This window comes from Pan troglodytes, chromosome 20 (assembly GCF_028858775.2).
Source record: "Pan troglodytes isolate AG18354 chromosome 20, NHGRI_mPanTro3-v2.0_pri, whole genome shotgun sequence".
Taxonomy (NCBI): domain Eukaryota; kingdom Metazoa; phylum Chordata; class Mammalia; order Primates; family Hominidae; genus Pan; species Pan troglodytes.
In genome coordinates this window covers 23,060,320-23,072,710 of record NC_072418.2, presented here as the reverse complement: position 1 = coordinate 23,072,710, position 12,391 = coordinate 23,060,320, and positions in this window count along the sequence as shown.

Genomic DNA, 12,391 nt, shown 5'->3' with positions numbered 1-12,391 from the left:
CAGTCCCCAGAGTGTGATATTCCCCTTCCTGTGTCCATGTGATCTCATTGTTCAATTCCCACCTATGAGTGAGATTGTGCTAATCTTAATCATAGGTGCTTTTAAGGGAAAGAGACACATCACAGAAAATCACCCCTGCTGGCCTGAAAGTCAGTGACTTCTAGGTGGGCCATGTTGTAAGCTGCTTATGGTGGTCACATGGCAGGAAACATGTTTGTATATTGTCATCATTCCTGCCTCCTGGATGTTGCTTCCAGTAGGGAGAATAAGAGGATCCTATGGCAGAGGGGGAAGAAAAGGGAATCTCATTCATGCAAGAAATAATCACCTCTCATGTGGGATAGCTTAAGAGAAAGAGGAGACCACAACAGGACCAAATTAATGGGAGGAAAAGGGTAACCTGGGTAAAAGTGTTCACTGGCATTATGGAACAATATTTAGTCATCTGTAGTGAATGATCAGCCTCTGGGATACCAATAGTCTACCAACAAGGCTGAACTCATTCTATTTCAATCAGCATGTCTGCACCATTCTGGTGACCCAGGTTTACAGTATTCATTACAGAAATACCATGAAGACCAGTGGGTAATGTCCTAGAATTGAACTTATTTCAAAAAGCATTCCTAATTCTTTGTTTTCACTTTTGAAAAACCTTAAAAACAATGAATTTATAAATAAGTAACTTCTAATTATAGAGGATTCTACTATACTGTAATATAATATTAAACTGTAAACACCTTAACATGAATATTTCTTGAATGCATGATTAGTTATGTAGATAGTTTGTTTTAGATTAACATGACAAAAGTAACAATTAGAGAAAACATTCCAAATGGGATAAAATTAATCAAAACCACATCTTTTCAATGGCTTGGCGTAATTTCCATGCTTTTGGAAATGGCCAGATAATTAGCAAGAAACAAAGACAAGATTTTGGCTTTGCTCAATGATTGTTTTTGACCTTTTGAAATCTAAAATCCTTGCTAAAGTATTCAAAGGGAGTATTTTATTGGTGGCTGCCTAGGGTTTCCAAGGCAATGAAGGAAGAATTTTGATAGGCAGGAAAATGCACACTATATACACACGTTGCTCTTCTCTGATTTGCTTTAACACTGAAAAATGAAGTTGTAAATGTAGTCTCAATTTCGAGTAAATTAACAAATGACTTGTTTTTCAAAAAAGCCAATGTATAAAATTAATGGGTAACAGAAGCCATTAGCTGCTAAAAACCAGTATGACTAAATTCAGTAAGTATCTAGCCATGCAAATATCAGCCCAATTAAATGAAGATCCTCATAGGTGCATGTGGAAAGCATTGCTGTGCAGTGTGGTGCCTCCACTCAGCATTTTCTTCTGCCTCTTCACAGAGAAACCAGTTTCCCCTGAGTGACTCAGGATGCATACTGGGAACTGAGAATGCTGTGTTCAGAGTGATTACTGAAAACATGGTTAATACACTTCTTCCATATTATAATAAAGTGTTATAAATCTTACTCTGCCTCAGAAAAGCTTTTAGTAAATGATTATAGTACTCAATTTGGGTTTATGGAGAATTTCAACGTTCCAGATAATTCAGACACTTAAATGTCAATGAAATCCCATAAAACATATTTGAATAAGATAAAGTCTTCTTAGCTAACAAATTTGTATTACTGGTACATTTATAAAAAAATAGAAAACCAGTACTTTAAGCCAAATAACAGTGTTTGACACGTTAGTAGCACCCAAACAAGTGCTCTTCACGATCATTGTTAAAGCAGCAATAGCACCACGTGCTTTCCTGGGACCTGCTGGCCTGTTTTCCACTGATATAAAGTGGAGAAGGCATTGAAATAGCAAAGGAGGGTGATATAAATTGAATACTTATATGAAATACAATTTTAAATAAAACATAGCATTTGATGTTGTACAACTATAGGCGAGACTATTAGCGTGAGGTCATATTTTTACTTACATTGACAAAATAATCATTCACGATATTCTTATTTAGAATAATATTCCTGTTCTGCTGTATATTTGCTAGCTTTTGATCAAATATTCGGGAGCTCAGTAGAAATCAACAAAATGAATCTTTATTTTACCACAAGCATTATTGATGCATATGCTTGTTTTTATTAAAATCCATTAATTTTTTATGAAAGATTATACTTTTGCTGGGTGCGGTGGCTCACACTTGTAATCCCAGCACTTTGTGATGTAAAATCACACCCTTGTCTTTTTTGTCTTTGTGACTGAAGTCGGGTATTTATGGTAATGAAAAAGAAGTCTAGGTCTCTTTTTAGAAGAAAGATGGTGATGATGGAAGCAAATATAATGGTACATGGTACTTGGCCACATTTCAAATGGGTGATAGTGAACATTCACCAAAGTGCCACAGGTGGCTTTTATTTACCACGTCAAATCTTCTTTGTGAGGAAGGCTCAGCCCACTAATGTCAAGCATTTTTGGTGGTTCCTAGATAGATGAACAAAACCTCACTGGGCTGGTTTAATGAGACCAGAATTAAAAACACCCAGGTGCCAGGTTATTAAGAACAGTTTTACACTTGTGGAAAAAAATGTGATGTGGCGTGTGGCTTGGTTTGAATAAATCTTCACTGAGGTAAGTAGCTGATTGAATTTACCTAACTGTAGGTTAAGAAATGAAAATAACCTCTGACCAAGTTTATTTTACAGGCTTATTTCTGTACATATAGATATAAAATAGATGGCTAGATAAACATATACACACAAAATGAGTCACATGGATATGTCTACGTCATGTTTGTGCATAGATCTCACAAACAAAAAGGCTCAGAAGTAAAGCAGATCAGATGACATCTCCATATTCTACCCCTGAAGCCGAGGTAAATTAAATAAGCAAATTAGCAGAACCCAGGTGGTTGTAATCAGCCAATTTGCACAGCCCAGGTGATTCCAACCAGCGAATTAGCTCAGATGAGGTGGATCCAATCATCCAATTACCTAAGTAGAGACCGTGGCTTTATTAAGGCAGGCCCCAAATGGTGGATGTGAACAGAACATGCACACACTGAGGAGACATGCAGGGCACTGAAATACTAACCTGGACAGATGGGTTACATGGCTTTATTTTCAGCTTATTTCTGCAGCCTTGCCCTTGAAGTTAAAGCTTTGTTGATATTTACATAAACAACATTGTATGGCTACGTTCCATTCTGACATGTTACTTAGCAAAAGAAAAAAGAAGTAATTCTACATCAGCATGTTTAGTGCATGCCAGAAGATTAAAAATGTCTTTTGGGGAATGTATTTTGTATATATAAGTATTTACATATAAATATTTATATAATTATGTGTTTGTCTTCCTATGTATATTTATATCTAGATATGTCAATCTTCGTATTGATATGCATTGCTACAAATAGTAAGATAAAGAGTAACTTCCAGCCGGGTGCAGTGGCTCGTGCCTGTAATTCCAGCACACTGGGAGGCCAAGGTGGGTGGATCACCTCAGCTCAGGAGTTCGAGACCAACCTGGCCAACATGGTGAAACCCTGTCTCTATTAAAAATACAAAAATTAGCCGGGCGGGGTGGTGAGCGCCTGTAATCTCAGCTACTTGGGAGGCTGAGGTCAGAGAATCATTTGAATCTTGGAGGCAGAGTTTGCATTGATCCACGATTGTGCCACTGCACTCCAGCCTGGCAGACAGAGCAAGACTCTGTCTGAAAAACAAAAACAAAAGTAACTTCCATATATGTATAAGTTTATCTGCCCTATAAACAATATCACAAATATTACACAAATAAAAATATGCTCTAACATACATCATGCCTCATTTAACATATATGAAAGCAGCAGCTTTTTTTGTTTGTTTGTTTCTTGCTTCTGGGAGATAAAAATGCACTAAGGTGATGGAAGTCATTCATTGCCATATCAATGTTTACCCTTCTCTTTCTGTTGCACACAGGGCAAAAGTTGAACCAGCCTCAGTCTAAAGTTTCTCACCAAAATTTGAGAATGTTTATTCTTTTTCATTAAGACTTTCATCAAGACAGGGGCTCTTGTTTATTTCCATGAGTGTGCAATGTGAAAGTACACTGTTGTCCTTTTGCCTTTGTGGCTAAAATAGGGACTTTATGGTAATGGACAGAAAGCCTAGGTTTCTTTTTTTTTCTTTTTTTCTTTTTTTCTGAGATGGAGTTTTGCTTATGTGTGGCCCAGGCTGCAGTGCAATGGCACGATTTCAGCTCACTGCAACCTCCGCCTTCCAGGTTCAAGTGATTCTCCTGCCTCAGCCTCCCAGGTAGATGGGATTACAGGCGTGCACCATCACGCCCGGATACTTTTGTATTTTTAGTAGAGACGGGGTTTCACCATGGTGGTCAGGCTGATCTGGAACTCTCGAACTCAGGTGATCTGCCTGCTTCAGCCTCTCAAAGTGCTGGGATTACAGGCATGAGCCACCATGCCCCACCAAAAGCCTAGGTTTCTTATTAGTAGACTGTCATACTGAAAGCAAATATAATGGTACATGTTACTTGGCTGCATTTCAAACAAGTGATAGTGACACTACACTGAAGCACCAAAGGTGGTTCTTATTGGTCAGGCCAGAGCTCCTTGTGAAAAAGGTTAGGGCCACTGGCATGTCTGAAGGTTCCTAGCTGGATGGACAGAACCCCATGGGCTATTTTGAATAGACACTGAATTTAAAACACCTTGGTGGCCAGTAATGAGGATATTTTCACATTTAGCAAAACGTGATTTGGTGGTGGCTTGGAGTTGATAAATCTTCACTGAGGTAATGGCTGATTGGATTTACCTGGCCTGAATGGAAAATAAAATAAAAATCACCTCTGACCTATTCTTCTTTGTGGTCTTTTTTATGCACACAGATATATATATATAGATATAAGATAGGTGGCTAGATAAACATATACACAGAAAATGGGTAACACAGGTATGTCAATGTAATTTCCATTATTGCATATGTCCTGCAGAGAAGCCTGAGAATAAGTAGGTCAGACGCCGTTTTTCTTCCCAACTTCTTCACACCAGGTGAGTTTAATGAGCCACTTAGATCAGCGTAGATGGATATAAGTCAATTAGCTAAATTGGGAAAGTGAAGGCATCCAGGCAGGACCCAAATGGCAAATGTGAATCACATTGGCATACGGTGAGAAAGGAAGCAGGGCCCTGAAATGCTAAGCTGGAACTAGAGTCTTACATGGCTTTATCAAAAACATACTTCCTGGGTCATGCACCTAAACGTGAAGGTTTGTTCATGTTTAAACATAACATTGTATGGCTGTGTTCCAATCTGAGATGGTATGGATCCATATAGGTGAGAGTAAGTTTATATCTGCATCCTCAATGTAGGCTGGGGAACTTAAAATGTTTGTTAAGGCCGGGCACGGTGGCTCACACCTGTAATCCCAGCACTTTGGGAGGCTGACGCGGACGGATCACGAGGTCAGGAGATCGAGACCATCCTGGCTAACACAGTGAAACCCCGTCTGTACTAAAAATACATAAAAATTAGCCGGGCATAGTGGCGGGAGCCTGTAGTGCCAGCTACTCGGGAGGCTGAGGCAGGAGAATGGCGTGAACCTGGGAGGCGGAGCTTGCAGTGAGCCGAGATCGCACCACTGCCCTCCAGGGTGGGCGACACAGGGAGACTCCATCTCAAAAAAAAAAAAAGTTTGTTTATTAATATCTTTTGTACAAATAAATATCTACGTAGTCAAACCCACATAATTGTATATGTGTGTGTTTATCTGTCTACCCATGTATGTCTATATACAGATCTAGCTATCATTTTTTCCATATGAATACAGAGTAAAGATATAGGAGGTAAAAGGATAAATAGGTATTTGTACTTACAGCAATGTAAAGAAAAACTTCAATAACTGCAAAATCTTATTTGCCCCTTAAATTTTATCCATAAGAGTACACAAATGGAGGTGTGCTCTGACCTGCATCTTGCTGCATTTGATGTTTTCAAAGAAAGAATTGGTTTTTGTTGCTCACAATCTGTTAGCAAAAGTGCACTAAGGCCATCGAGTCATTTATTGCCAAGTCAAAAATGGCCTTTTTAATTCTGGTGAATGGGAAAATATGGATAAACTAGCCTTAGCTTGAAAGCCTTAATCCAAATTTGCAAATGAGAAATAATTCTCTTTAAAGCTTCCCTCAACTTTAGAGCTCTTATTTTCAAATATGTGACATAGAAATAGAATCTTCTTCTCTTTCTTTTTTTTTTTTTTTTTTTTGAGACAGAGTCTCACTCTGTCGCCCAGGCTGGAGTGCAGTGGCACGATCTTGGCTCACTGTAACCTCCGCCTTCCAGGCTCAAGCAGTTCTTCTGCCTCAGCCTCCTGGGTAGCTGAGTTTAAAACCACATACGCCACCACGCCTGGCTAATTCTTGTATTTTTAGCAGAGATGGGGTTTTACCATGTTGGTCAGGCTGGTCTCCAATTTCTGACCTTGTGATCTGCCCACTTCAGCCTCCCAAAGTGCTAGGATTACAGTCATGAGATACTGTTTCCGGCTTTTTTTTTTTTTTTTTTTTTTTTTTTTTTTTTTTTTTTACAGAGTTTCACTCTTGTTGCGGAGGCTGGAGTGCAATGGCAACATCTTGACTCACTACAACCTCTACCTCCCAGGTTCAAGTGATTCTCGTGCCTCAGCCTCCCGAGTAGCTGGGATTACAGGCACCCAACAACACGCCTGGCTAAATTTGTATTTTTAGTAGAGACGGAGTTTCTCCATGTGGGTCAGCCTGGTCTTGAACCCCTGACCTCAGGTGATCTGCCTGCCTCAGCCTCCCAAACTGCTGGGATTACAGGTGTGAGCCACAGTGCCTGGCAGAAATAGAATCTTATCATATTGTTGTGTTTGCTCAAGTAGTAACATTTTGGGTAAGAAAATTAAACAAGAGGTCTCTGACTTTAAGATGGACTGCTATACTGAAAGCAAATTTCAGGGTGTTTTCAGATGCTTTTTTCTTTGGATTTAGATACAGATATAACATATGTAGCTAGAGAAACACATACAGCCAGGTGTAGTGGCTCATGCCTGTAATTCCAGCAGTTTGGGAGGCCAAGGGAGGTCCTTCACTTGAAGCCAGGAGTTCAAGACCAGCCAAGCCAACATAGCGACACCCCATCTCTACTAAAAATACAAAAATTAGCTGGGCATGGTGAGACCAGCTGAGCCAACATGGCAAAATCCTGTCTCTACTAAAAATACAAAACTTAGTTGAGCATGGTAGTACACACCTGCAATCCCAGATACTAGGTAGGCTGAGGCACGAGAATTGCTTCAACCTGGGAGGTGGAAGTTTCAGTGAACCACGATCACACCACTTCACTCCGGCCTGGGTGACAAAATGAGACTCTGTCTCAAAAAGAAAAAAAAAAATACGAAGACCCAGGGTCATAGAAACATATAGAGACATATGTATATAACCTGAATTTGTGACTATGTTTTATAAAATCTCACAAATGTAAAGTAAGTCAGGGGTTATGTCCGTACTCATGCTCCTCAAGATAGATGAATGCGATTTCATGAGGCAAATTTAATAAGCCAATGAGCTCAAGTCAGCTGTTTTCAATCAGCCAATTAGCTGAGCCCAGGCGATTCCTATTAGCCAATTAGCTCAGCGCAAGTGATTCCATTAGGCCAATTATGTCAGCCTTGGCAATTACAATCAGTAAATTTGCTCACCCCAGGTGATTACATTTAGCCAATCGACTCAATCCAGGTGATTCCAATCAGTAATTCACTCAGCCCAGGTGACTTCAAACAGCCAATTAGCTCAGCCTTAACAATTTCAATCAGTCAATGAGATCAGCCCAGGTGACTCTAATTGGCCAATTAACTCAGCCTCAGTGATCCTAATCAGAAAGCTCAGCTCATGTAATTTTATTTTATTTTTTTGACGGAGTCTCTCACTCTGTAGTCCAGGCTGGAATGCAATGGCATGATCTCGGCTCACTGCAACCTCCACCTCCCGGGTTCAAGGGATTCCCCTGCCTCAGCCTCCCAAGTAGCTGGGATTACAGGCATGTGCCACCACACCCAGCTAATTTTGTATTTTTAGTAGAGACAAGGTTTCTCCATGTTGTGCAGGCTGGTCTTGCACTCCCGAGCTCAGGTGATCCACCTGCCTCGGCCTCCCAAAGTGCTGGGATTACAGGCATGAGCCACCTCGCCTGGCTAGCTCATGTGATTTTGATCAGGAAATTTGCTAGAGAAATTCTAGAGAATCCAATCAGCCAGTTAGTTAGAACTGTGATTCCAATGAGTCAGTTCAGAAGTATCTAATTAACCAATTAGCTCAGGTTAGTTGATTTCAATAAGACACATAGTTCTGCACAGGTGGATCAAATCAGCCAATAATCTAAATAGTGACTGTAGATTCATTAGATCAGAATGGCAGATTTAAACAGCATTTTTCTACACTAAGAAAAGCGGGGCCCAAAGACTCTAATCTGGTCATAAAGCATTACATTGCTGTATTGTCAGCTTGTTTCCAAGACCTTGCCTTTGACAGTGAAGCTTTGTTTATGTAAACATCATTGTATGTCTGTGTTCCATTATGGATTTCTATTGTGCCATAAAGTAGACTAGTAAGTCCACATCTGCATTCTTAGTATATACTAAGGTATTAAAAATGTCATTTGCTGAAATCTTGTATATTAATAAACATTTATGTAATTATAATTATATAATTCTGTACGTGTGTGTTTATCTACCTATATCCAGATGTATCCAGGTTTGTACCTATATTCACAAAAAATAAAGATGTAGAAGGTGAAAGTGTTGATTGTAATTGATATCAATAGTAATATACAAAGATAATTCCATAGAGGTATAAAATTTTCTGCCGTATGAAATATACCTAGAATGCTACTCAAATGGATGTATGCTATTACCTAAATCTATCATCATTTAAATTATACAAAGTAAGCATAGTTTTTTTTTTTTTTTGATGGAGTCTTGCTCTCTCACCAGGCTGGAGTGCAGTGGTGCTACGATCTCGGTTCACTGCAATCTCCGCCTCCCGGGTTCCAGTGATTCAACTGCCTCAGCCTCCCGAGTAGCTGCGACTACAGGTGCCTGCCAACAGGTCTGGCTAATTTTTGTATTTTTACTAGAGGCAGGGTTTCACCATGTTGGTCAATCTGGTCTCAAACTCCTGACCTCTGGTGATCAGCCCACTTCAGCCTTCCAAAGTACTGGGATTACAGGCATGAGCCACCGTGCCTGGCCAGACACTTTCTTCTGTAGATTTGGAAACAGATATAAGACACATATGGCCGGGCATGGTGGCTCACACCTGTAATCCCAGCACTTTGGGAGGCCGAGGCAGGCAGATCATTTGAGATAGGGAGTTCAAGACCAGCCTGGCCAACATGGAGAAACCTCGTCTCTACTAAAAGTACAAAAAAATTAGGTGGGCATTGTGGCACATGCCTGTAATCCTGGTTACTCAGGAGGCTGAGGCAGGAGAATCACTTGAACCCAGGAGGCAGAGGTTGCAGTGAGCTGAGATCATGCCATTGCACTCCAGCCTGGGCAGCAAGAATGAAACTCTATTTAAAAAAAAAAAAAAAGACATGTATATAGGAAAACATAAACAAACACAAAGGCTTATATACATATGTCTAATTAATGCCTATTTGTGAGTATGTCTTGACAAAAAGCCCCAAAAGAAAAGTATGTAAAAGGTTATTACCTTACTCATTCTCCTCAAGACACAGTCAATGAACTCAGCCCATGTGACCCTAGTCAGCCAGTTAGCTCAGCCCAGGTGATTACAATCAGCCAATTAAATGAGCCCATGTGATACCAATTAGTCAATTATATCATAAAGGTGAATACAATTAGCCAATTAGATTAGCCCAAGGTGATTCTAATCAGCCAATTAAATGAGCCCAGGTGATACCAATTAGCCAATTATATCAGTATGGGTGTGTTGGTGTGATCAGACCCAACACCAGGTTGTGGGGGTGACAAAGTCCAGTGGAGTCAAAGGATTGAGAAAAAGTTTGAGAGAGAAAAGTGGGACCAGGGGGCCATTGCTAGTGTATGGAGGCTGCGAAGGCCCCGAGCTCTGGGATGCCGTGCTATTTATTGGTAATCCAACAAAGAAACAGGTGGTGAGAATGTGGGGTCGAAAGGGCAAGTGCATGATCTACAGCTGTGATGGTTTAGCATATGCTCTGTTACTTGAGATAATGGAGAGCAGGTTCTTTTAACTCAAGATACAATCAATCCTGGAAGAGCAAGGAGCAAGGAGCCAGCAAGTCTAGACACATTCCAGGGCCACGAGCCCTGGATTCTATTCAAGCCATGAGGGATTTTATGCCCTGGGCTTAGATTATGGTGCGTCGGTGTAGCCTTCCACCCTTTAGCACAGAGCTTGGTGTTCCAAAGGCCACAGAAGTTTTTATACCCTGGACCCCAGACATGTTCCAAGACTCTTTTACATTATGTCAGACATGCAAGCCCTGCCTCAGCTTCTCTCCCAACACTCAGCTTTTCTCCCAACATGCCCCCCTTTTCTTTTTCATAAAACCACCACAGCTATCATTGCTTGTTCTTGATGTCAGCTTTCTCTCAGAGGTGGCTTCATCTTCAGAGGCAGCTTTCGCATCTGCAGACTAAAAGAAGACAGCACAAGCACACAACCACCAGAACAAAATCCACAAATGTAGAGCCTCCAATGGCCTTCAAGTATAAATCTTTTAGAATGGGATAATAGTTTTATAAGGGTCTCAGTTACAATATAAATAGATGGTGATGTCTCCCATGGTCTATGTAGAGGTACAGGGATCCAAACTCCTTCCCTGGCTTTAATTATCAAGATAGTTTGATTTTTATCAAAGGTTGAATTAATGTAGGTAAACAAGTGACATTCGGGGCAAGTAATAAGGCATATATTTATATCAAGAGTAACATTTCCTATTGCTAGCACAACTTTGAATCCAAAAGGTCCTGTTGGAGAGAAAAGAAAGAGCATTTTTATCCTTACCTTCCTCCCCTCTATTCCTTGTATATTTGCCCTCTCAGATTTTGCTTGGACTTTGAGCCATAGCTAATTTCCATAATTCAGAATGTTCCTGTCTGTCCCTGCAAATCTCTGCTAGTCTTTGCTAGCCTCTACTTTTGTACCTCTTTAGGGCACTGACCTTATATTGCTAGTCTTTGCTTTTGTACCTCTTTAGGGCACTGATCTTATATTGCTAGTCTTCATCTATCTCTATTTATCTCTATCTCTCTATTTATCTCTGTTTATCTCTCTCTCTCTATCTCTCTATCTCTATCTCTACTTACTTATCTCTAGCTCTACTTACTTAGCTCTACTTACTTAGCTCTTATTCAAAATGGAGTTGCTCTGGTTTGAATTCTTCCCACATATCTCCCTTTTCCCTTTTACAAGAGGACCCTTAATCCTAGGGGTTGCAGAAGGATGAAGGTCCATCTTCTGTAACTTCTTCATGCTGAATAGGGGTGATGATAATCCTACCTAACTATTAGGGACTCTTGTATTCAGGGTAGAGAGGAGCTCAGTCAGAAAGCATTGGTCTGTTAAGCATCCATAGGTAAAACCCTGGCATTCCAGTAGTTTCTCAGCTTCCTGTGCTGTTTTCTTGCTCTGTCCCATGTTATAGGGGTTGCATCCACATGGTTCATTCATCTCCTGCAAAAACACAAGCATACCCTCGATCCCACGTTAGTAAACCTAGCGAAACAGAAGCAAAATTTTTGTGGTTGTAACTGGGAGGCATGCCATTGCTGAAGCATTTGTTAACTCAGCTTCTGCCTCTTTGGTTAATTACAGTGAGGTAAAACTTTCCACTGATAATGAGAAACAGGCCCCTTCTAACAGAAGGCACAGAGAAAGCAAATCAAGGCTTCTCAAACCTTCAATTTGTACTGTACAGGTGGGCCCACTAGATGCTGTGGCTCATGATAGATCTTCAGATATTTGGTGGGTACCCCATTGTTGCAATAAGTCTCTACCCCATAAATTGACTGGAATAGGTGTAATAATATGCTGAATTGTCCCTTCCTGACCAGATGTCCCTTGACATGGTAAAATCAAGGAACTCTGAAAAACTTCCTAGGCTGTTCCTATGCCAGTGATACCCATGGAAGCCTTTAGTTTGGGCCAGTGCTGGGGCCATTGATATAAAGCAATAATAGGGACACCAGCTCCAGTATCCACTAGTCCTTCAAAATCCTTTCCCTGAATAGTTACTGTGCAAATAGGTCTTTTGTCAAACACTTGAATAACCCAATATACAGCCTTTCTTGCTGAATTAGTACTACCAAAGCCTCCTGTTCTTTTCACTGTGCTGCTTCCTAGTTTTATGTAAGGTAACAGCCACAACTGAGCAATTCTTTCTCCTGGGGAAGC